The sequence below is a fragment of the Neovison vison genome, chromosome 1 (genome assembly GCF_020171115.1).
Source record: "Neovison vison isolate M4711 chromosome 1, ASM_NN_V1, whole genome shotgun sequence".
Lineage (NCBI taxonomy): Eukaryota > Metazoa > Chordata > Mammalia > Carnivora > Mustelidae > Neogale > Neogale vison.
Window position 1 is genome coordinate 179176150 of NC_058091.1, and position 25433 is coordinate 179201582.

The 25433-nt window shown below is 37.6% G+C and overlaps 1 protein-coding gene across 6 annotated transcripts in view; it reads left to right on the forward strand.

Annotated features, from left to right (window-relative positions):
- Positions 1–919: 919 nt before the first annotated feature.
- CSNK1G3 (casein kinase 1 gamma 3) overlaps positions 920–25433 on the forward strand; it is a 112460-nt gene continuing 87946 nt past the window's right edge. For 3 of the 6 annotated variants that reach the window (XM_044263884.1, XM_044263907.1, XM_044263898.1), the window contains exon 1: positions 920–1382. The gene's annotated coding sequence lies outside the window, so the exon portion shown is untranslated. Of the gene's footprint in view, positions 1383–3094; positions 3450–25433 lie in introns of those variants that run through there. The other 3 variants (XM_044263917.1, XM_044263928.1, XM_044263891.1) reach the window with 2 other exon arrangements.

A 25433-nucleotide genomic window follows, 5' to 3' on the forward strand; every position in this document is an offset into this window, starting at 1 on the left:
ACTGGGCTGTGATTTGTCTTCATGCACACCTTAATGTCTGACTTCTGAAAAGACATTCAGACATAATATTAGGTAATAATTAACCATTAATGAACATTTTCGGAGCCCTCTACAAATGCCTTTACGGTGGATCGATTTCCACAGCGGTTTTTCCAAGTGACGTATCTTCCTCCTACTTAACCATCTGTAAAGACAGAGCATGGAATCTTCTGCCTTTTCTGTGTGGGCAGACGGGACGGCCGCGTGGAGTGAGAAAACACCGGTTCCACTTTGTGTTCTACAGCCTGATAACCTGAGGGAGGTCTGGCCTCTTGAAACTTCAGGAGGTTCATTTAAAACATCGAGATAATAACCATCCCATTATGCAGCTCCACGGATTGATAACCTGAGCTCACAAACGTAGCTCTCTGCAGACCGTAAATGGGATGCAAACGTGAGCCAAGGGCTCTGAGTTCCAAGCAGCTGCATCCCTGTTCCAGCACCGAGGTCACAAAAAAGCGGGGGAAAAATGTCAACCCGGTGAGGTCACTCCCTTAGGCCAGGGCCCTAAAATTCTGCACCTGGAGGCGGTGCTCGGCGAAGCCTCCAGAACCTCACTTGGCACAATGGCGCCCTTAGGCTCTTTGCTCACCCAAGCCGCGGAATTTTTAGTAGTTGTCCTTAATCACGGGAGCGTTTTCTTCCAGTGCTCCCTCAGACACCTCTCCAAGCCTCGCCTCTCCTAGCCTCGCCCAGAGGAACATACCCGTATCCACTATTACTCCACGTCCCCCCTCACGCACGGATCGCGCGGAGGTGGGGATGGAGGAGTGGCTTGGCTTTTATGGGCCTCGCCAGCCAATGAACGTGCCGCCTTTCTTCCGGTCGGAGAGCTGGCCAATCCGAGCAGGCCGCTGTGATCTTCGGTTCTGCTCGGCTCTTTTCGCTGATGCGGGAGCTTGGGGGCCGCCGCCGCTAGAGAGACGCTTTCCTTTTTTATTTTTTTTTTTCCATGTGTTCACTTCCGGGTCCGGCGCCGATCCGGATGCCCGAGGCAGAAGGATGTTTGACCTCCGGATAAGCGAGGCGCCGCTGTGCATTCATTCCCGGCTGCATCGGTGGCGACAGCAGCGGCCCGGGCGGCGACTCTCCGGCCAGAGGCGGCGGTAGGAGGCACCGGCAGTAGTGCAGAGAGCGAGTCCGAGCCGAGCGGCGTTCCCTCCCTCGCTCGTTCCTTCCCCCCCTACCTCGCTCGCTCCCTCCCTGCGTGGCTCGCTTTCCTCCTCCGGTCGCCGGCGGGTGTGATGTGCCGCCGCGGCTGCCCCCGCCGCCGCTGACTGACGGAGCAGGGGGCGCCGCCCGCGCCCGGGACCGACCCCGCAGCTCGCGGCCGCGCCTCTGAGGTAAAGCCCCTTGCGCGGTGGCGCGCGGCCGGCCGGCCCCGGCCCCGCGGCAGCCTCAACGCGGCCGCGGCTCCCTCCTTCCCGGGTGGGGCTGGGTGGGCTGGGGTCCCGGGCTGGGTTGCGGCGGGGGCGGCGCGGCAGGCGGGGGCCGCGGAGGAGGAGGTGGAGGAGGAGGAGGGGTGGGCGAGGACCCCGGCGGGCTGGCGGCGCGGAGGGAGGACGGGAGGGGCCGCGGCCCGGGGGGGTGAGGGCGCCGAGGGCTGGGCGGCTGGGGAGGGGGCCGCGGGCGGCGGGCCGGGCGGGTGCAGAAGTTGCCGAGCGGTGCTGCGCGAGTGGGGACGCGGGGAAGGTGGGCGAGCCGGGAGAAGGCGGGGGCTTCTGCGGGGAGGGGTTTTTGAGGTCGGGAGCGCAGCCCTGGGGCTGCTGATTGTGTCCAGACAATTACGCTCGGAGTGGGGGTTTGGGCCGGAGGGAGGGAGGCATCTGGCTGCTGGAAGGAGGTGTCAGGGGTCAACATTCATTTCAGGGGGAAACTTCCCGCTGGGGTGTCTGTTGGGGGTGGGGGGGGCTGGGATTTACCTATTTGTTAGAGCTTTTGACTTAGCTTAAAACTTAACCAAGGCGTTAGTCGAGGGAAACAAATTTTCTCTGCTGGCTACTGTTAAGGTGCTGGTTTGTTTGTTTATCCCACATGCAGGGGAAGTGACACACCGAAGCGTCGGTGCTCTTGGTCCACAGCTACCACATTGCTTTTCCGTGGGGCGGTGATGGAGATGTGTGTGTGCTCATGGGGTGGGGGTAGTTAGGCCTGTATTAGGATCATTCTAGTTTTCCCAAGGAAGGAGGAAAAGTTAATGGGTGGGGGAGAGAGAGAGAGAGAGAGAGAGAGTGAGTGTGTGTGTGCGCGCCTGTGTGGGAGATGGCTACTGTTGCTACACTGTGCGAATTAGTTGTAACTCTGTTGTAATGAGCACGGAGGCTGGCCAATAAGTGACCCCTTTTTAACCTTTTGTGTTAAAACGTGGACTTTAATTGGAAAATGAAAAACCTTCTGATTTTTAATAGGTTAAGAAAATAAGTCAATATTTATTTCTTGTGCAGTTACTAGTGAATGGCATTTGTTCACAGTAAGAGATGTACAACTACATCTGAGTTGGAATACTTTTTAAAATTAAAAAAAATTAATTTTTAAACCCACGGATATATTTTTGAGGAATATTTGCTTTCCCTGTAAATAAAAAGTGGAGGAAAAATAATACAAATTATAAGAATGAGTTAGGGTTACAAAGATAGGAGGCCAGTTTAAGAAACCATTTTCCTCCAAAAATCAAATACAGTTGGTGACATTCTTCATAACTTTTTTCGGGGTAGGGTGGAGGGTTCTGCTTAGTGTATTTCATAACTCTAACCATACTTTGTCCCGTCTATATTCTGAGCTAAGATAAAGTATCCTTTGTATATATTAGCCCTTTTTATTGCATGTAAGGTGAAAATCACATTAATTGGCATTAAAGGAAGGTATTACCAAATAAACTGCATGGCTTTGACATAGAGTCTCTGGAATGTACAGACACTTCGGCTTCCAGAGAGCTTGCACTCCTGCATATGCATCAGTTATTAGCACTTCTTATTACAATAGGGACAGAAAGGTTAATTTTAATATTGATATATATGAGACTTTTTTGGGGGAATCTTAGAAAATGATAATCTTCAGTGGTGATTTATTGTGTTCACTGACCTCTTCTGCCACTCATCAACTCAGAAGTTAATGCATTATGTAATTATTGACATTGTCTTTGTTGGATTTACAAAGTGATAACTCTTACCAAAATCTTCAACACATGGTATTATTCATTTATTCCTTCAAATAAAAAGGCTGGAATTAAAATCAAGGAATAGTTCAATTCAACCTGGACTTTTACCATCAGCAAAGGACCTTTACTCTGGTGAGGATGGAAGAGTGGTTAGAATATGAAAATGACTCAGACCCAGTAGCCGTCTTAAAGGGGAGCAGCAGACATGCACGGAAATGATGGCAACACAAAACACCTGTGGGATTTATTAGAGGTGAATGGAAGCATGGGGGCTGTGTGTGTGTGAGTGTGTGTGTGAGAGAGAGAGATACTAATTTTTAACTGGGGAGTTATGAATGACTTTAGATCTGGTAACAATCCATTTGGGCATTAAAATATTTGAATGGGCAAAACGGGGTGTGTGGGGGGTTAGTTTTTGGGCAGAGGCGTGTTGGTTGGGTATTATGGGCATGTTGAACTGCACATGAGGCTGCTGTGCTGGGAGGTCTTTGTGGGAGAGGAAACTATGAAAATAGGTGGAGATTGGGCCTTGGAAGTCCAGAATGCCTTGTATTTAAAACTGAGTCAGTTTGAGGTATAAAGGTCCAAATGTCCAGATTTTATGCTTCTAGGAAGTAGGTAGGCAAATAAGGATAGTAAGTTCAAGGAAACAAACTGTAACAGAATAATCAACGTGTTATCATTTATGCTGATGGAGGAAAGCAGAGAAGTATATAATCTATAACACCCTACCTGGCTTTGTCATATTTCTGTACTTGAATTTGAATATGGGTGTGTCTGGTAATTGGTGGTATAGAAAATGAATCCAGGCTGTAACAAGGAGCCTCTGGAAGAAATGGGAAGCTCTCTGTTTATTTCTCTGTCCCCTCTGTAATCCTCTCTGTACTGGCAATAGGCTCTTTTTTCTGGTGTATTTTATTGATTTAGAGTTTCTCACAAGGGAACAAGTGGTTGTTTAAGTTTTAGAGGGTTCCTAAAAGGATATTTCAAACTAAATTTAGGCAAAGCTGCAATATTAAATAACACAAAACACAGGCCATTATATAGTTGTATTACTCTGAATGCATTTGAAGGTGAGATTCGCTGTGGATAAAGTGAAATATAAGGAATCCACATACAGGGAAAATTGGCCATGACAGTGGGATGGTAAAATGGGAGATGTTCATGGTTCCAGATAATATATAAAGTTTTTAGTTATTTAAATATTAAATGACCCTTACAGAATTTAACCCCAAACTTTATATCCTTATCAAAGAAATACTTAGAAAAATACCACCCTCAACAATAACAGTGTTTATGTCTATGTAGTAGACTCACCTTTTTGGGAAGGTTTTTGATGGGTTTTACTAACTGTTCCTTTTAGATGTCCAAAAAGGATATATATACATATATGTATGATATATATACATACACACATATATATGATATATACATATATATGCATATATATGGTATATATACATATATACATACATATATATGTGGTATACATAAACTGAATTTGTGAACCCAAGTATAACTGAATTATCATGAACCTTCCATTTAAAACACTAATACTTGTTAAAATTTATTAACTGCCGGCTTTGTAAGGGACCAAGATGATACTGTCAAGACAACTTTTTTTTGTTATATGGTGTATAATCTTTCCTTTTGACAATAGGAAACAGTCAACTAGAGTTTAAGCAACCTTTTAAAGATACAGCACAGTGCTTATTTAAGTCGTTTTTTTCCTAATTTCAGAGTCTTAAACCACCAAATACCTGTTTTTTCCCTAATCTTCCATCCTCTTCCTTTTTTGTGTTTTCTTGAGAGGTTGGCACTTAGTGGTACTGATTAGTATTGTTAGTATATGTTGGGGTGTTGGTTCTTCAAGATGGAACTTTTTTGGAAATGGCAATTTTGGGGGTATCTGTAGTTTTTTAATTGTAGAGATTGCATAGGAATGGACAGTGTGGTTCTAGTGACTAAAGCTAACTCAGAGTATCCTTTTGTGATGATGTCCTATAGACAGAACCATATTTGGGATTCTTAATAGGTAGAAATCAAGTGTGTATTATCTATGAGTGTAAAGTGACTTGGGAAGATGCTTTGCATTACTCAGAAAATAAGGAATGAGAGAGAGATATAAGGAGAGATAAGTTTTATACACATTTTTCAAGGTGCTATTAGCCATGTTTTTTCTAGCTCCCTTCTCAGAGCTGGGATTTAGAACCATAAATGTTTCCTAAACCATAGAGTTTCTTCCAATTATGGGACCTTAGGAAGGTGTGTAGTGATTTGTTCTTAAACTATAGTAAGTGATTGGTTATATTCTCACTTACCACTCGTTGCCTATCATCTTTGTTGTAAGAAAGAATTCTTAACAATGAGCCTGCAGTGTTTATATATTTGGTAGATAAGACACACACTTTGGTCATTTTCTTGACTAATAATAGATCACACAGTTATAATTTAATTTAATGAAAGTCTGTAGCTGAATTATATCCACATATGCCTAGATCACATCCACATTTTTTTATAGCCCTTGCATTGGAAGTAAGTAAAATCTCATGAAACTCTTTTTCTTTTTCTTTCTTTCTTTCTTTTTTCTTTTTTCTTTCTTTCTTTCTTTTTTTTTGGTTACTCTTTTTCTTAAGATATTCATGAGATGAGTGCCTGGGTGGCTCAGTGGGTTAAGCCTCTGCCTTCAGCCCAGGTCGTGGTCTCAGGGCCCTAGGATCAAGTCCTGCATCGGGTTCTCTGCTCAGCAGGGAGCCTGCTTCTCCCCCATCTCTCTCTGCCTACTTGTGATCTCTCTCTGTTAAATAAATAAATAAAATCTTAAAAAAAAAATTTAAAAGATACCTATGAGTTGTCAGAAGGTTGATTGGTGGGCAGAATAAGCAAAGACTCTTGGGCACATCTGTTTGAGGAGACTCTGTTTTAACTCACCTGTTCAACCCACTCAAAAAATTGATATTCTTCATTCATTTACTGCTTGATGCCCATGTGGTATTAAATGGCAGTAGACTATTCTCTAGTTTGTTTTTCAATTTTTAATCCCACTAGTTATTTTATACTTAGCAAGAATTATTTGTGTTTACCGTCAATAAATTGTTGATGGCACTCGTACTTAATGTTTTAATTATAGTTTAATGAAACATTATTTAGTGAAGTATAGAGGCAAAAAGTTATTTGTATAAGAACCTCTGGCTCCTTTGAAAACAGGTGAATAGCTAAAATAATTATAGTTAAAATAGGTGTGGGTGAGAAGACTTTAAACCATGCGGGGAGGGCGCCTGGGTGGCTCAGTGGGTTAAGCCGCTGCCTTCGGCTCAGGTCATGATCTCAGGGTCCTGGGATCGAGTCCCGCATCGGGCTCTCTGCTCAGCAGGGAGCCTGCTTCCTCCTTTCTCTCTCTGCCTGCCTCTCTGCCTACTTGTAATCTCTCTCTGTCAAATAAATAAATAAATAAATCAAAAAAAAAAAAAACCATGAGGGGAACCCTCATTAAACCCTAAAAATCTAAAATGAATCTGCAATAAGATTGTGCCTAAGTTTTGTAAGATGTCCATCCCTATTTAAAAAAACAGAAACTGGAAATCACAGGTGATGTACAATAGGTGTGGTTTTTGCAAGAAAGAAGAGAAAGAAGAGATTGGTCTATAGACCAATCGTACTGTCTTGGGAATGTACATTTTTTTATGTTTTAGTTGCAAGAAAATGTTCAAGATATGTGGACTTTTTCATGACCTCATTTCATGTCTTTTTATTTTTCTTTAAGTTTTTAAAAATTTATTTGAGAGAGCGAGGGAGAGAAAGAGAGTGAGTATGAGAGAGCAGGGGGAGGGCAGAGGGTGAGGGAGAGAGAAAATCTCAAGCAGACTCAGTACTGAGCACAGAGCCCAACTCGGGGCTCAGTGTTACAGCCCCGAGATCATAACCTGAGCCGAAACCAGGAGTCAGAGGCTTAACTGACTGACCCACCCAGGCACCCCAAGATTCCCCTTTCTAAGTTAGTTAACTTAGAAACTCTTGGTTAATTATATATTAAAGAGAGTATGCTTCTAAAATACCATCTATTTTATACCCTTAGAGATTGATTTAATAGCATCCTCTTATAAAAAAGAAATAAATTCTGGTATTTCTGCTATATTCATTAATACCTTAGGGTGAATTGTTTAATTATCTAGTCAAGTGATAAACCTGTGGTTTTCACATATTTCCCTACGTGGTCCTTGATCTGATTTTGTGTTCTACCTTTCAGCTTTTATATAGAGAGGAGCTTCTTAGAATCCCAGCATCTCCTCAACCAGCGTAGGGACTACTGGAGTGAATTGGTAGAGGAAATTGCCCCTTAGAAGAGGAAATGCCATACGCTTGATGTGTACCAGGAGCGGTTGAGCTTGGTTCAAAGCATGCTGGTCTAGCAGCTTACAGGAGCTGCCCTCCTGTCTTGCCTAGCTGAGCTCAAGTGTGAAGGAAAACTTTCGGGTTATAGGAAAGGAGGTCCAGGTTGGGGAAGGAGAGATGGATAGGTTTTGCTATTTATCTTGGTGTCTCTGCATCTTAATGCCTGAAATGCAGTAGTTTCCGGTATGGAACAGTGAAGTATTGAGGTAGGGCTAGTTTTTCAGAGCTTTGGTCTGCCTCTGATTTTTTTTGGCTCTGCTCTCCTCTTTGTGTTGGATTCATCCTCAGGCTGGTAGCAAGATCACATCTAGACATGCATTGGCCAGGAAATGTTTTGCACAAGCTTACCAGCATACTTTTCCTTTCATGTTTTATTGACCAGAATTAGGTCATGTGTATTTCCTAACCAGTCATGACAAGGGGAATAGGGTTATCATGGTTGATTTCTGTTAATCAGGATATATCCCCTGCCGTTGGGGATGGGGTCACGGTTTCCTGAGTTACATTGTGGAGAGAGGATATTTTAAAAAATTGTGGGAAGGAAGAATATTGGGGGGGGGGAAGAATATGGGGAAAATGGATGTTAGAGAGGCAATCAGTAGTGACCACTACATCTGCTTGTTTTGAGAATGAAAATAAATAATGCATATAAATGCACTTTGAACTTTAAAGGGTTGTACAGATGTAGTAGATGAAAGATTAGAAAGTTGCTTCTGTTTTACACTCTTAAATATGCTCAGGGATGAATATTTTAGGAGCTTAAAACAATGTTTTTTTATTGACTATCTTTGCATGAGTAAAAGCAGTTATTCAAGTTGTAAGATTATATCTTTTTTTCCATGAAACTCATAAAGCCATTATAACTTTAAATTAAAAATTCGTACCTGTAAACTTACTTAAATGTTTTTCTGAGTTGTTGCCCTCCCTCCTTTCCAAAAATTGTGCATGCCTTTGATCTCATCAGATTTCTTTCTTCTTCTCACTTAAGAGGACGATAAGTGAGTTGAGGAAATGGGAATTTGTCAGTCAGAGGAAGGGTTTTTTTGAATGATGGGATCCTAGTGAGATAGGAGGAAAGGATAATTTTTACCTATCTTGAGAAGCAAAAAATTGGTGGGGGAATGGGGACACAGGGGAGAATCACAGAATTTTGGAATTGAAATAAAACAAATCATGGGAAGGTTGAGTGAAATTCTCACAGCACACTCCCGGTGGGTGGACTCTCCTTTCCTAATTGCTAGTATGGTGCTCTTTCTGACCCAAGAGATAGGAGGCCCTGAAAAGTTTTGTCTGCTTTACAGTTTTGCTTGGGACCATGAGGTAGTTCTGTAAAGCAGTCAGCCAACTGCCGTTAGTACAGGTACGTATTTCCAGGGTTTGGAAAATTTTAGCTACAGATTGTTTTTTTGTTTCTTTGTTTTTTTTTTTTAAGTCAAAAAAACTGACACATTTTTTAATCTTCCCTCAAGCACAGCAACACACAGACAGACAAGTAACCTCAAACCTGGCCTGCTTAAATAAAAATGCAGAAGCAGAATGAGTGCTTGGAACAATTTATGTATGTTTAAATTCAAGAAAGTTGTTATATTAAAGATTTTTGTACCTGTAGTGTATGTAAAAAAATGCGTGTGTGTGTGTATGTATGTGTTATACATATACATTGAGATACATGCATATATATATATATATGTATGTGTATAACACACACACAAGATTTTAATTGTTGCAATTCTTCTCATTGTCATTGTGGCACTGGTATATATACAGAGTAGATCTGTCTATCCTCTGCAAGGGTATTTATGTTAATGACAATTATTTGTAAATAGCGAGATTCGTGGTGATTTTTATTTTTACACTTTTTCTACTTTTCTATATTGTTTGGATCTTCTGCTATAATTAATCATTATTATTTACCGTCAGGAAAAATAGTAAAGTTTTTTTTTTTTAAGGAGGAAGAAAAGAAGAGAATCCTGGGGTAGGATGTTTTTACCAACTTAGATTTTAATGTACTTCTGCTTTTGTTTGTATATTACGTTGGGTAAAGTATGCCTGGAATGCAGGGCTGCTTTGTAATTGTCTTTTAGAATTTTACTTTTTAAAACTATTTACCTTAAAATTTTAAGTTGAAATTGGCCATATAATACCTTTTGATACAAGTGTACTGTATGAAAGTACTGGACTTCTGAGTATTTAATAGTTCTCTTTTGAGAACTATTTAAGACTTGTGTGTTTTTGACTTCAGGTGGTAAACTTGGCAGTGTATTAGAGGCCACTGTATTAGAGTCAAAGTCATAGTCAGAGTTTCCTTTAGTAAAAAGGGAAGTGAAAATGTTTTTTTCCCCTCACAGTCAGTCTGTGTCATGTCTGTTTTCTGTTTTTGTGAAATACTTATTTTATATTCCAGCAATGAATACTTTCAGATGGCAGGCAAATATAGTAGGTAATGTCATAGGTAGCGAAGAGGGAAAATTCCTGGTATTCTTCTGGTTTTATGGTATGCAAATGTGTGGCTACAAGACCTTTTAATAAAATCCTGATTTGAAGTGCAAGCATAACCTAGTATTGTTTTGGAGGTGAAACTAGTAGATGTCAGTCGTCGGTGACATTTTCAGAAACTGGTATTTGCAGTTGCATATTTTTAAGATATTATTTTATATTCTTTTGTTCTAGAGATCTGAAAATAATGTGAATCAAAAAAAGTATACATCTTAAAGATGTGGAATCTTGTAATACCAATTTTCATTTAAAAAATGGTAGATGATGTACTGAGTTCTTTTTTCTGTCATACGAATGTGAGCATATTGTGGCTCATATTCTTTTGTACATTTGAGTTCTGAAAGTAGTTTATAGTTCATGAAATATCCAAATGTAGTCAACTCTTTAGAATCATTCCTTTGGGTGTGGGTATTTTCTGATAATCTGTTACAGGTTGATAACAGTATGTGTCATATGTATGTTTATTGTATGTTCCACTGTTGATACACATTTTAGTTGCCAAGTACTGATGAAGTTGTTTATGAAGACTGAATGAAAAATAAAATCCTGAGGATTGGGAATGAGAATGTGAGATAAATCAAAATGTCTTTTATTATAAGCACTTGTTTAAAATCTTCTAATTCAAGATTAGTAAATTTTTTTCTGTGATGGAGTAAATGAGAACAAAAAGGGGTAATTTTAAAGATAATCCAGCTACCACTGACTAGAAATAAGAGAAAAGTGTTTGTGAGGAGGGCTCTGTGTCCCGGTGGTTCTCAGCCCTGACTTCTCATTAATATTTTTTGGGGACCTTAAAAAACATGATGGGTAAAGGGATTCTACCCCTGATAATTGATATTCGAATCTGGGGTGGGGTGCTGATATATTTTAGGGTTATTATAAATGATTCCAGTGTGTTGAAATGTCTGATTTCTTCTCTTTCCCCTTTTACACGTCTCTTAGCTCTTAACTTTCAAGTTCTCTTTTTAATTGAGATAAGAGTGTCAAAGTGAGACCAGAAATGTATAGGAAACATTTGCAAGAGGACCAGGTTTACAAAGTGACTGCTCTTAATAGTTTCATACCCAGAATCCTTAGTGAAGCCACTATATTCATTGGTTATTAGCAGTTTTTGCTACATGCAGCCCCCAAATTAGAGGATTGTTGAAGTTTTGAATATTTGTTAAAGGGAAGTTTATCAAGAATAAATTAAAGCATAGTCTCAGATGCCTCTGAGAATCTTAAGAAACCTAAGTGATAAAAACAGTTGTATCTTTAAAGTATAAGAAGACAAGAATTGTTGCTAATCAAAAGTTTATTAGTCATAGCTTATATTTATCATATTTATAATATCACTGTATCGTATTTTCCTGGAACATAAGGTTGAAAGAAGCATTAATAGTTTAGTATAACTGCATGCGTACTGCTTTACTCTTTTTTATACCATCGTCAATGAGAACTATCTTTGTTTTCTCCTAAGTGGAAATAATTTACTTCAGTTATAGTACATTGTGTAATATAGTATGTTGTCTATGACTTATTTAGTCAGTGTTTGTATACATGTAGATGTACTATGATAAAAGGATTTTGTGGTTTTTGTATCTTGTCATTTATGACAGTCAGGGTCCTCTTTTGTACCATATTTGGTGTAGCTTCTTAGGTCACAAACACCCCTACCAGTTACAGCCTGTTGTGATACAATGAGAACAGGACTTTTTTTTTTTTTTAAAGATTTTATTTATTTGACAGACAGAGATCTCAAGTAGGCATAAAGGCAGGCAGAGAGAGAGAGAGAAGCAGTCTCCCTGCTGAGCAGAGAGCCCGATGATGCAGGGCTCAATCCCAGCACCCTGGGATCATGACCGAGCTGAAGGCAGAGGCCCCAACCCACTGAGCCACCGAGGTGCCCTGACAGACCATTTTATGATGAGTTTAATATGTTAAATTCCATTCAAGGAACATTGTTTGATTGGTGGCAAAATTGGATTTTGTAGTTCCTCTGTAAATTTCAAGGGTTAGACTTTTGTAAACTGCCCTAGAAGGACAGTTTGTGGTAAAGAAATTTTAAAGTGGATGGAGTTGTAGAGGACATGTTCTTTGTGAACCTGGAAAAGACTTTTAGAATTATTTTGTGTTCACCAAAATTCCACAAGAAAATCACATGATTATAAGGCTTCCAGTAACACTTTGTACACACAGTGACTGATCAGTGGGTACTGTTTCCTTATCAACAATTTTAACATCCATAATGCTCTGGAAACCAAAAATATTTTCTTGTATGTTTGGCATAAATTGATATTTTCATAAAGCTTATGTTGAACTGTTGTGTCTTTATTTCATAGATTTGTTGGTTTCACTGCAGAAATAGTAAATTTGATTATAATGTCCTGTTCCAGACTTCTGTGTATCATCACAACCTTTTTACAAGTTATGTGGTGCATACACACTATATCACCTGTCAAAAATCCCCTAAAATTCAGGATTCCAGAACATGCTTGGCTGTAAGAACTTTGGAAAGGGACCTGTGGAAACTGCATTAATTTGCTTCTACTTCTTGTTTCTTCATTGAAACTACTCAGCATCTTATTCCTCTGAAATGGAGTTTCAGTAAGATGCTAGTAAATTCCTAGTGCTTTTTTTCTCTTGTAAATACATACATACCAAGAGGCACTTTATTTTAATCTGTGTTTGTTTAACAGTTGTTGAAAGCTTTTCTGTTTTTTTGGCACTAAGTTATTAACCCCGGTCCTGTGGGCCCCAGTGTGGTCCCAGGAGCATTGTGTAATTAGGATGCTCGGGATGGAAAATGTTTTGGGTAGCTGGTGTAGCCGAGTATTCATCACACACTCTGTTTAGTCCTTGGGGTTATATAATTTTACCTCTGCACATGGTAACTTCATACCAAAGCACCTGCAGGCAGTGCTCTTGGCTTCTTTTTTCATTACAGAAAGAAGCAGGGGTGTGGTTGTAATGCCTCTGTTTTAGTTTCCTTAAACTTACTTAATTTGTTTTTAAGACTTCACTGCAAAAATCTATATACTTAACTGGCTTCCACCCCCCCCCCCGACCATCTTTTCTGTTTTTTTCTTTTCTCGCCTTTTCTTTTTTTTTTTTTTTAAATATTTTTATTTATTTATTTGACAGAGAGAGATCACAAGTAGGCAGAGAGGCAGGCAGAGAGAGAGAGAGGAGGAAGCAGGCTCCCTGCTGAGCAGAGAGCCTGATACGGGACTCGATCCCAGGACCCTGAGATCATGACCTGAGCCGAAGGCAGCGGCTTAACCCACTGAGCCACCCAGGCGCCCCTCTCGTCTTTTCTTTATTACTCCACACTCCCCTCCTTTGAAATCATATTTCTTAACAAGGTAAGTTCAGGATTATGTATGGTATTCTGAATCAGGAAAAAATGCCCTGCTGGTGGGAAAGGTGACCAATAAATCTGCATATTTTGGAATTTCCCTGAAGAGGACCTTATTATAGGGAAATGAATATTGTACTGCTCATTAGTGTTCTGTGTACGTGGTCTTTTGCTTTGTTTCCTTCCCTAAACACTGAGGGGGTGGCGGGGTGGTGAGCACGGTTGTGCATGCTTTTTCCGTTGTGTTTTTGAATTGACCAAGATGGTAGGTATTTTACAGTGTAGTTACTAATGGAAGATTTCGAGCTTACATAGTTAGGTTATGTGCATTTGCTGTGTGCTCGGAAAGTGCTGTAATTCTCTTGTACATATCATACTTTACATTATTGTTTGTTTATGCTATGTGATGTCAGGGATTGAGTGTCTTGTGTGCCATTTCATTTCCTGTATTTGGCACATGATAGGCCTCTCGTGATTACTTGTTTGTTGAATGAATGGATTAATCATTTCATCTTTTTTATTAGGGAGAATTAACATGGAAGAACCTTGATTAAATACCTCCTGAGGCACTGTGCTCATTCCAAACCAATTTAGTGGGCATCTTCATTGTTGTATGAGATACCTCACACAAATTAATTGGCCCTACGTTAAATATCCTAATAAACACAAGCATCTGACATAGCTACTTAGGCTTAAAAGTAAAGAAATACTTTATAGAAAGGTTTTCTTTTTTTAAATGGTAAGAGTTGAAATTAAAGGCATTTATGGGCTAGCCAGAAAATTTAAAGGAAGTATTCAATTTTTGGAACATTTCACTTAATTATGATTTTGTTGTAAGGTTTTTATTTTTTTATATTAGATAAAGTTTTTTTCTTTTTCCTGTTTTTACATTTTTGCACACTAACGTTCACTCCCCCCCTGCTATCAGTGCACAGAACAATTCCGTTAGGTCCAAATATTTCCCTCCTTCTGCCCCTTTGTAGTAAACCCCTTCTCCCTCTCCCAGCCCCTAGCAGCCCCTGATCTGTTCTCAGTTTCTGTACTTTTGCCTTTTTCAGAATAGCATATTAATGGCATTGTGTGGTATGTGGGCTTTTGAATCTAGCTCCTTCCCCTTTGCATAGGGTATTTGAGATTCAGTCATGGTGAAGCATGTCAGTCATTTCTTTTTGCTCCTGAGCACTGTTCCATTATATGGATGTACCTGGGCATGTTTATCCGTTCACCATTTGAAGCATTTGTTTCCAGTTTTTGGCAGTTAGGAATAAAGCTCCCCTGAACATTTTTGTGTGCAGTTTTTTTTTTTTTTTTCCTTTTTGGTGAATTGAAAATTTCATTTGACTTGTTAAGTTCCTAGGATTGGAATTACTGGTCATTTGATAAGTGTATGTTTAACTTTATGAGAAGCTGCCAAACTTTTCCTGAGCAGCTGTATACTGTTTTGTAGTCCCATCAGTAATGTTGAAGAGTTCTAGTAATAAGCAGTTCCTGAACTTTAAATTTCCTGTATTGAATTACTTTTTAATAATAGCTTGTTAATTTGATTGCATACCAAAACACCATGGCAGTAATATTCAGCCTGAACAAGATATTTTCATTGCTGTAGACCTTTATCAGATAGATAGTGATTTAGGGGAATCTCAGTTTTTAGGGAATGCAATCTTCATGATGTTTTGGAGCTTTTCTTTCTGGCTTAGATGAGCCAGCCCTGATCTCTGTAAGAAAAACCAGGCCTGAGGCACCTGGGTGGTATAGTCTGTTAAGCTTCTGACTCTTGGTTTTGGTTTAGGTCCTGATCTCAGGGTTGTGAGATCGATACCCACATCAGTTGGGTTCTGCATTCAGCGTGGGGTCTGCTTGAGACTCTCTCTTTCTCTCTGCCCCTTCGCCATACTTTCTGTCTCTCAAATAAATAAATCTTTCAAAAAAAAAAAAAGAAGAAAAGAAAAGAAAAACTAGGCCTTAACCCTGGTGCCATATTGGAACTTAAAGTGTCTTTCAATTCTGTGTCTCTGTCTTCTGGCTACAGCACTTATTTGGAGAAAGATTCCTGTGGTTTGGTCCAGGCAGAAAGAAATCCTTAGTCTGGAGAAGTGATAGTTTAAGCTTTTCTATCACTTGTTGCACATTTCATTATAGAATTTTGTACAAATTAACTTGGTTATCTATGATTTATTGTCAGTTACGATATTAAGTTCTTTCTATGATGAGAATTGACAAGATTGGCTTCCTAAGTAAAATTATCAAATGTTGATACTCTTTTTTTGTTAAAGGTTTTTTTTACTTGTCAAAGAGAAAGAGAGAGAGAGCAGCAGGGGGAGGGGTAGAAGGAGAAGCAGGCTCCCCACTGAGCAAGGACCCCCCCCTCCCCCATGTGGGGCTCAATCCCAGAAACCTGGGATCATGACCTGAGCTGACACTTAACTGCCTGAGCCAGCCAGGTGTCCCTCAGATGTCGATACTCTTGAGTGAACCTTTTAATTTTGTGACCTTTGCCTACACTCGATGATTATATATATTTTTTACAAATTTAGAAATTAGCACTGTAGTTAAAAAGAAAAATAGAATTTCATTAGGAGAACTATGTATGAAGCAGCTACTGACTTTTCCGAAGTACTTTTTCATTTATCTTGGTTTATCAGTCAATGACCTGTTAGATAAATTAGAAGACTGAATTTATACTAAAGTTTTTTATTTTAGTATTTTTTTTAAAGTGATTACTACTCAGTGTTTTCTACACATGTTCAGATCTGCTGAGTCAGGGTTCTCATTCTGCACATCAGTTACAAAGTGTCCTGTGATGCATAGATTGTCTGAATTTATCAAGGTGTATAAGGTTGTCTTTGTTTTCTGTCACATTTTTACTAGTCACTTCAGTTGTTCCTCCTATGTTTGATTTTCTAATAATAAACTTACTAGAATTATTTTAAGATTAAAGTAAAATATAGTTTAAGGGCTCTTTGTTTAATGAGCAAAATATGCATTTTGTGACCTCTTTTAGTACATTCATTTTTTTTCTTCTGGTTCATTGCTACGTTTTGGAGATTAGAAACTACAGTATAAATGACCTTTGATTCGTGAGGTGTTACCCCACTTTGAGCTGTAAATTGCCTATCTGTCCATACCTTTTTCTTTTCTTCTTTCCTTGAAAAAGACATGATCTTATAAATTAACATTCCTAAACTTCTAAGAGGTAGATTGTCCATTCACTCATTCATTCATTTGCTCATTTATTCAACAAACATTTAATAAATGTCTGCTATGTATTATGTCTTATAATAGATAATGGGGAGATAGAGTTCAATAAACTATTCCTCCCCTTCAGGACATCAGATAAAATAAATGGGCTATCTTAAGTTTGAGAAGTAAAAGCATTGTGCCTTGTCTTTCCTGTAAATTGGCTGTAAAATGTAGAGGTTTCATTAGGTTCACTTTAATTTTTTTTTTCTTCCATCAGGAAGCTCAAAGGTTGTCTTTTTTTTTTTTTTTGGTGACGTTAACAGCAAGTGATACTTACGTACTTCCATTATAGGTGTTGTATAATGACGATACTTGAATTCTGTCATTTCTTACTTATTAGACGGGAATATGTTTAAAGAGAGGAAATTCCCTTCATCAATTAGGTTTGATCCTCATTATTAACAGACTCTATATTTGCAGATTTCTGTACTTGCTGAAATTTATCTGTAGCCCCCAGATCAACATTCTTGGTGCTTTCCCAGGCACTCATGATATGTACATGTACATGTGCAGAGTGGCAAAAATTTGAATTATCCAACATGCATGTTCCCACCCAAAACTGAACAAGGTGATGCTCTGCCTTTTTTTTTTTTTTTTTTTTGGGCCTATATAATGCCATTTGGGGGGTGATTTTGCTGTTTAAAATGACCCCCAAATGTAGTATGGAAGTGCTTCCTAGTGTTCCCTATACTCAAAAAGCCTGTGTGTTATGCTTTCTTGAGAAAATGTGTGTTACATGGGCCTATTTCAGGTGTGAATTTTGTGAAAATGTGTGTTACATGGGCCTATTTCAGGTGTGAATTATGCTGTTGGCTCCGAGTTCAATGTTATTGACTCAACAAGATGTATTAAAATAAAGCATCTTTACACGGAAACATTCGTGAACAAGGTTATATATTAATCGTTTGCTGACAATGTTGTGACCAGAGGCTTGCAGGAACTGAACCCTTTATCTTCTCTAGGAGCATGGGTCCATTGTTCTTGTTTCAGAGTTTGCTGCAGCTTTATAGAACATAACTCCTGGGAACCAACTGTTTTTAGTTTTGCTTGGATACAGAAGGATATCCTTTTTAATTGATATAAAAAGTATACTATTGTGCCATGGGATTCATGAAGTAGATAGACTTAAAAGGGCATGGTGAGACCTATTCTGGGACAAGTTTATTGCTATATCCCCAGACCCTTGGATTGTGCTTGGTACAGGGTAGATACTCAGTAAGTATTTGTTGAATGCAAGTGAGTCTCTCAAAACAGAACATGACTTTTCCTTGACGGCTTGGAGTTTAAATTTAATACTGTTCCTATGATTGGGATTTGCAACTGTGTTTGCAATTTTACAGTGAGTGAGGTGAACTGCTCATAGAGATTGATCTTGTGAATTTTTCATTTATAGAAATTTACTGTGACCTCTACTTGATTTTTCATTCCCATGATGCTTAAAGGGGAAGGAGATGAGGGTAATTTATGCTTCTCTGGCTGCACATGTAATAAATGTTAGGGGGCTGGATATTTTCAAATTAAACTTCCTTCCTGTTCCAACCATTGAGACTCCTTAGCTATGATAAGGGGTATTACCAATGAGAGTGTAAGTTCATCTGTGAAAATGAAGAGAGGAGGCACAAAAGATATTTTGAAGATCTATGATATAGTCACATCCTAGTTACTAGAAAAGAGTCACACCTAGATAGTTAGAAAATTTACTGAATTAGATATTCAGTAATGTTTATGTATATTAAGAAAATTTAGACTTTAATAAAATTTTTCTTTAAAATTTGACTCACTTATAACTGATTATAACCTAGCATGGTTTGATACTCCTGTGCTATTACGTATTTATTACAGCTTTCAAACTTAGAAATCTTCTCTGACCGTAACTCCTAGAAATCTGTTTATCACAACCTATAAAGATGTATTTTCCATTGTGACCCATGGATACATACACATTGATAAAAAGAACAAAAACAAAATCTCACTGAACAAAACTATCTTTATGACCTTTGTGTATTCCATTTTCTTTTCTGTATAATACTATTTCATTTAAAAAAGTGCTGCTCAGGACTTCTTATATTAGTTGAACAACCCACTGATTTAGGGTTATGATCCACACTTTGGGAAACCCTGTTCTAATAGAACTGGGGGCAATTTTTAGACTAGAGTTTCCTGGATCTTGAGAGGAATATACAGGGGGCATCACTGAAGTCAGGTTTCAAAACTGTAGTGTTGATGATAGTTACTAAATGTTTTCTGAGACAAAATAAGTTTCTGTAGTATGTAATTACAGAAATTAATCTCCATTTTTGACATTACAGTTAATGATTTAGCTTTTAAAAATAAGTGTTTAGTCTTTTCTTAGACAACCACAGTTGAGCTCATGCCAGAAACCAGTAACTGGGACACTTGCTGCTAATAGAAGCATGTGATGTGCCGGCTAGCCATCACATCGCAAATATCCTTACTCATTTAAATTTTGGAGAAGCCTGCAGACATGTATTGTAATGTAATTTTTAGAGACTGAATAAGGCATTTGAAATGCTGAATGAGTCATTACATATACTAAATATGGACTTTTTCATTTAAGTTATAAAGCATTGAGAAATCAATGCTGTGACAAGTAACGGAAAAACAAATTTAAAATTTCCATTATTTCTAATTTTGTATTTGCAAAAACACTGATAGACATGTTGAACATGAAAAGATGACCACAGGAAATTTTCATACTTAATATTACAGATACATGGAACAATTCTGTATGTATTACAGCAATATTTTGGAAGCTAGATGGAGTATTAATAAGCATTTTAAAAAATTTAGAACGGCTCATTAATATTTGAAAGCTTTTGTAGCTCTGGGTGTTTTTTAATGAGGTAGAACATACTATACTGACATGTTCTCAGACTGCTTTATGTGGTTGCAATCTAAAGAAGGCCAGTTGGCTCTGTAATGTATTAAATTACTGGCCCATGAAGATTAGAGAATCTGATTTTCTATTTTATGTTTTGAAGATTCATCATTGATCATCAAATTAGGAGTATGCCAGTGGCCTACATTTCTGTTCATCTAATCAGATTATGTGTGATGTTTTCTGTATTTAGCAGGTCTTTTTTTTAATCTTTCTTAGTGGATGTTACAACAAAATTGTATTTGTTCATAAAAGCAAAACAATTGATTATTTGTATTTGTTTATCAGTTCTTGAGGATAATTTTAAAATACATCCCTTTAATAAATTATATCTTTTAAATGTAGGTATTTAAGTCAGTATGCTGAAAATAGTGACAGAATCAAACATAATTTGTAAATATTTTGCTAGTGTTTATGCACATTCATGTAGCTTTATGCATGTTAACTAAATTCTTGTCCATTCTTTTTTTTTTTAATAATTTATTTATTTATTTGACAGAGATCACAAGTAGGCAGAGAGGCAGGCAGAGAGAGAGAGGAGGAAGTAGGCTCCCTGCTGAGCAGAGAGCCCGACGCGTGACTCGATCCCAGGACCCTGGGATCATGACCTGAGCCGAAGGCAGTGGCTTAACTCACTGAGCCACCCAGGCGCCCCAAATTCTTGTCCATTCTTTTGGTTATAGATAGTTTCGGGTTTCAGTTAAAAGGGTAATATCTTTTAAATAAAAGTTAAAATACCCTTAGGCAAAAAAAAAATATCCTTAGGCCATATGGATCATTTGCCTTATCAGAAGGTGTATGCTAGGCATATTTGTATGATACTTGTTCTCTCAGTAGTTTTTATTTCTCTGGATGCCAGATTTTTAAGTTTTTATGTTGTGTTTTTCCATTTTCTTCCTTGTAGTGTTTAAATTTAAAACTTCTGAGAGACATGTTTTTTTTACTGGTATTACTGTATCTGTAGGTATAATAGTACTATGATTATTTGTGGGTTTTTAGCAACTGGGGTGACTTTAATGGACATTCTGAATCTTGTATCTGCTTATATTTCTGTTTTTGCTTGACTATTAAGAAATCAGAAAAAAAAGAAATCAGAAAAATAAATTTGTTAAGTATGGGTACTGAACTATGTGGTATCCATTTTGTATTTAGTATTACATAGTTATATTTCTTGCATGACCTAGCTGCTTGCCTGATTTCCTAACTTGAAAATTTTCTTAGTTGGTTTGTACTGTGTGTATTGTAAACTGCCCTAAATACTTTTTTCTAACAAGGCTGGCTTTTAAATAAAGTAGAGATGTTAGTTTTTAGGATAGATTGTTTCTAAAAATGCATCTATAATTTAGTGAGAAAATGATATACTATTCAGTGGTTCTTAATCTTACAATCTGTTGAAAGTTATGGATTCTGTCTTAAGAAAATGCTCAGGAGGTCCATGGATTTCAGGTTAAGAGTTCCAGTACTAGTAGACTCTATTTTCATTCAAAGTAAAAGTAAACCAAACCGAAACAAAAAACATGATTTGTAGAGGCACTTACTACTTTACTTTTCAATAACTTGAAATATTCTTACTAGGTTTTGACAGTGTTTTTAAGTTATATTAGGACTAAGTCTATTTATTCATGTTAGAATTAATATTTTTATTAAGTTAATGACTGCATGCTAGAATATTAAAATAAGAGAAAGATGTATAAACAATAGTGTCTTCCTCATATCTCTAATATTTGAATATTTTAGTAGATAAAACCACTTTTTTTAACCCTTGAGGAAGAATTAAAAGCCTATCATTTTAATGCTTTAAATGTTTTTTTAATGCTTTAAATGCATTTTAGTGTTTTAAATGCTTTAGGTAGTATTTCTATAATTAAAAATAATATGCATATACTATTCTCTTTGATTCTATCTCAGATTATTTTATTGTAAGTAGGCTTCATGCCCAGCGTGGAGCTCAGTGCATGCAGGGCTTGAACTCACTACTGAGAGATCAAGACCTGAGCTAAATCAAGAGTTGGACACTCAACCAACTGACCCACCTGGGTGCCCCCTATGTCAAATTTAAAATTTTTTTTCTAATTTTAATTTTATTTTTTTCTAGCTTTACTGAGGCATAATTGACAAAATTTTATGTAAAGTGTACAATATGTTTTGTGTACATTGTAAAATGATTATCACAATCAAGTTAATTAACAACTCCATTACATTATTACTTTTTTTTTTTTTTTTTGGATGGTTGGTAAGGACAGTTATCTACTCCAAGCAAATTTTAAATATATAATACAGTACTATTAAAATACAATACAATATTACTAACTGTAGTCACCCTGCTGTACATTAAGTCCTCAGAACTTACTGATCTTATAACTGCAAGTTTGCCCTTTGACCTACTTTTCTCCATTTCTCTTGGTGCCTGTCATCCACCATTCTACTCTGTTTCTATGAGTTGGACTTTTTTGTTTTTGTTTATTTTATTTATTTATTTATTTTTTAGATTCTACAAATTAGCAGTTCCCTGTAGTATTTGTCTTTATGTCTAGTGTATTTCACTTAGTATAATGCTCTAGAGGTTCATCTGTGGTGTCCCAGTGACAGAACTTACTTCCTTTTTTATGGCTGAATAATGTTCCTTTGAATATAGCCTGTTTTCTTTTTTCAGTCATGTATGACAGACACAGTTTGTTTCCATATCTTGGGTATTAGAAAATAGTGCTGCCATGAGCATGGCAGTGCATATATCTCTCTGAGATACTCATTTCAGTTTCCTTTGGATATATACCCAGAAACAGGATTACTGGATCATATGGTACTTCTATTTTTGATTTTTTTGAGGAACCTTCCTACTCTTTTCCATAATGACTATACTAATTTATATTTCCATTAACAGTACACAAGGGTTTGCTTTTCTCTATATCCTTGCCAACATTTGTTAATTCTTACCTTTTTGATAATAACTGTCCTAACAGGTATAAAGTAATAATCTCATTGTGGTTTTGATTTGCACTTGCATGATAACTAGTGATGTTGAGCACCTTTTTTGTATACCTGTTGGTATATCTTCTTTGGAAAAATGGCTATTCAGATCATTGCCTATTTCTTTTTCTTTTTTTTTTAATTTTTTTTTTTTTTTTTTCTTTTTGAGTTGGGAAGTAATTCTCTTTAATTTTTTAGAAAAATTTGTGTAGAGTGAGTATTATTTCTTACTTAAGTGTTTGGTGGAATTCACCGGAGAAGCCATCTGGGCTTTTTTATCTACAAATTCAGTTTCTTTTTTGTTTTGTTTTTGTTTTTAATTATTTTAATTAACATATAATGTATTATTTGCCCCAGGGGTACAGGTCTGTGAATCATCAGGCTTATACACTTCACAGCACTCACCATATCACATACCTTCCCCGATGTACGTAACCCAGCCACCCTATCCCTACCCCCCCACCCCCCCAGCAACCCTCAGTTTGTTTTGTGAGATTAAGAGTCTCTTACGGTTTGTCTCCTTCCTGATCCCATCTTGTTTCATTTTTTCCTTCCCTACCCCTCAAACCCCCCACTCTGCCTCTCAGATTCCTCACATCATGAAGATCATATGATAATTGTCTTTCTCTGATTGACTTATTTCACTCAGCATAATACCTTTAGTTCCATCCACGTCATTGCAAATGGCAAGATTTCATTTCTTTTGATGGCTGCATAGTATTCCATTGTGTATATATACAGTTCTTCTTTATCCATTCATATGTTGATGGACATCTAGTTCTTTCCATAGTTTGGCTATTGTGGGCATTGCTGCTATAAACATTCGGGTCATTGCCCATTTCTTAATCACATTATTTACTGTTGAGTAGTATGGGTTTCATATATATTTTAGACATTAACTCCTTATCAGACATATGATTCACAAATACTTTTTCTCATTCCATAGGTTGCCATTTTATTTCATTGGAGGTTTCCTTTTGCTACAGAAGACTTTTAGTTTGATGTAGTCCTATCTGTTCATTTTACTTTTGTTATCTATTCTTTTGGTGTCATATTTAAAACATTCATTCCCGAGACCAGTGTCAGGAAGATTTTTTTCTATGTTTTCTCCTAGAGCTTCAGGTGTTGTATTTAAGTCTTTGGCCCATTATGGGTTAATTTTTGTGAATGATGTGAGATAGGGGTCCACTTTCATTCTTTTACATGTGGATGTCTAGTTGTCCCAACACCATTTATTGAAGAGACCATCCTTTCCCCATTTTATGTTTTTGGTGCCCTTGTCAAAGATTAGTTGTATATGTATGGATTGATTTCTGGGTTCTCTATCTTGTTCTGTTGATTTATGTGTCCTTTTTTTTTTTTTTATGTCAATACCATGTTGTTTTGATTTTTGGAGTTGTGTAATATAGATTGAAGTCAGGAAGTGTGATGTCTTTCGCCTTGTTCTTCCTTAGGATTGGTTTGGTATTTGGAGTCTTTTGTGGTTCTCTCTGAATTTTAGCATTGTTTTTTCTGTCTGTAAGAAAAGCCCTTGGATTTTTGATAAGGATTGTGTTGAATACATAGATCACTTTGGGTTATTTAATCATTATAACAATACTAATTCTACCAATTTAAGAACATCGGCTATCTTTGTTGTATTTGTGCCTCTTCAATATTTTCCATTAATGTCTTACATGTTTCAGTGTATAGGTCTTTCTCACCTCCTTGGTTAAATTTATTTCCAAGTATTTAATTCTTTTTCATCCTAGTGTAAATGGGATTGCTTTTATAATTTCTTTTTCAGAGCATTCATTGTTAGTATATGGAAGTTCAGTGATTTTTGTATGTTGATTTTTGTGTCCTGTAACTTTACTAAATTTGTTTGTTATAGCTAACAGTTTTTGGTAGAATTGTTGGGCACATAGCATACCAAAACTAATGAATATAACAAAAATACTTCTTAGAGAGAAATTTATAGTGATAAGAGCCTATATTAAGAAAAAGAAAGGCGAGCCTGGGTGGCTCAGATGGTTAAGTATCTGCTCTCCACTCAGGTCATGATCCCAAGGTCCTGGGATTGAGTGCTGTGTCGGGCTCCTTGCTAAGTGTTGAGTCTGCTTCTCCCTCTGCCTCTGTCTCTCTCTGTCTCATGAATAAATAAATAAAATCTTTAAAAAAAAAAAAGAATAAAGACCTCATATAAAGGAACCCAATGTTTATAGTTCAAGGTAAAAGAAAAAGAACTAGAAGAAGAAAAAACTAAGTTCAAAGTTAGCAGAAAGAAGGAAATAATGAGATCAGAGCAGAGCTAAGTGAAATAGAAACTAGAAGAACAACAGAAAAGATCACAAAATGAAGAGTTGTTCTTTTAAGGATAAAATTGATAAAGTCTTAGCTAGGCTAAGAAAAAAAGAGGGGACTCAAAATTAGAAATAAAAGAGGAGATACTGCAGCTAATACTACAGGAATACAAAAGCTCGTAAGAGACTCTTGTAGGCAATTATTGCCAAAAAATTGTGTAATCTGAAAAAATAAAGTCATAGAAACAAACAACCTACTAAGATGGATTCAGGAAGAAATAGAAAATCTTAATAGACTTGTAATTACTAAGGAGATTGAATTAGCAATGAAAAATTTCCCAACAACAACAACAACCACAAAATAACAGGACCCGATGGCTTTACTGGTGAATTCTACTAAACATCTGAAAGAGGAATGAATATAGTTCTTCTGAAACTCTTCCAAAAACTGAAGAGGAGGGGCGCCTGGGTGGCTCAGTCATTAAGCGTCTGCCTTCAGCTCAGGTCACAATTCCAGGGTCCTGGGATCGAGCCCCACATCAGACTCCCTACTCACTGGGAAGTCTGCTTCTCCTTCTCCCTCTCTCTGCCTGCTGCTCCTCCTGCTTGTGTGCTTTCTATCTC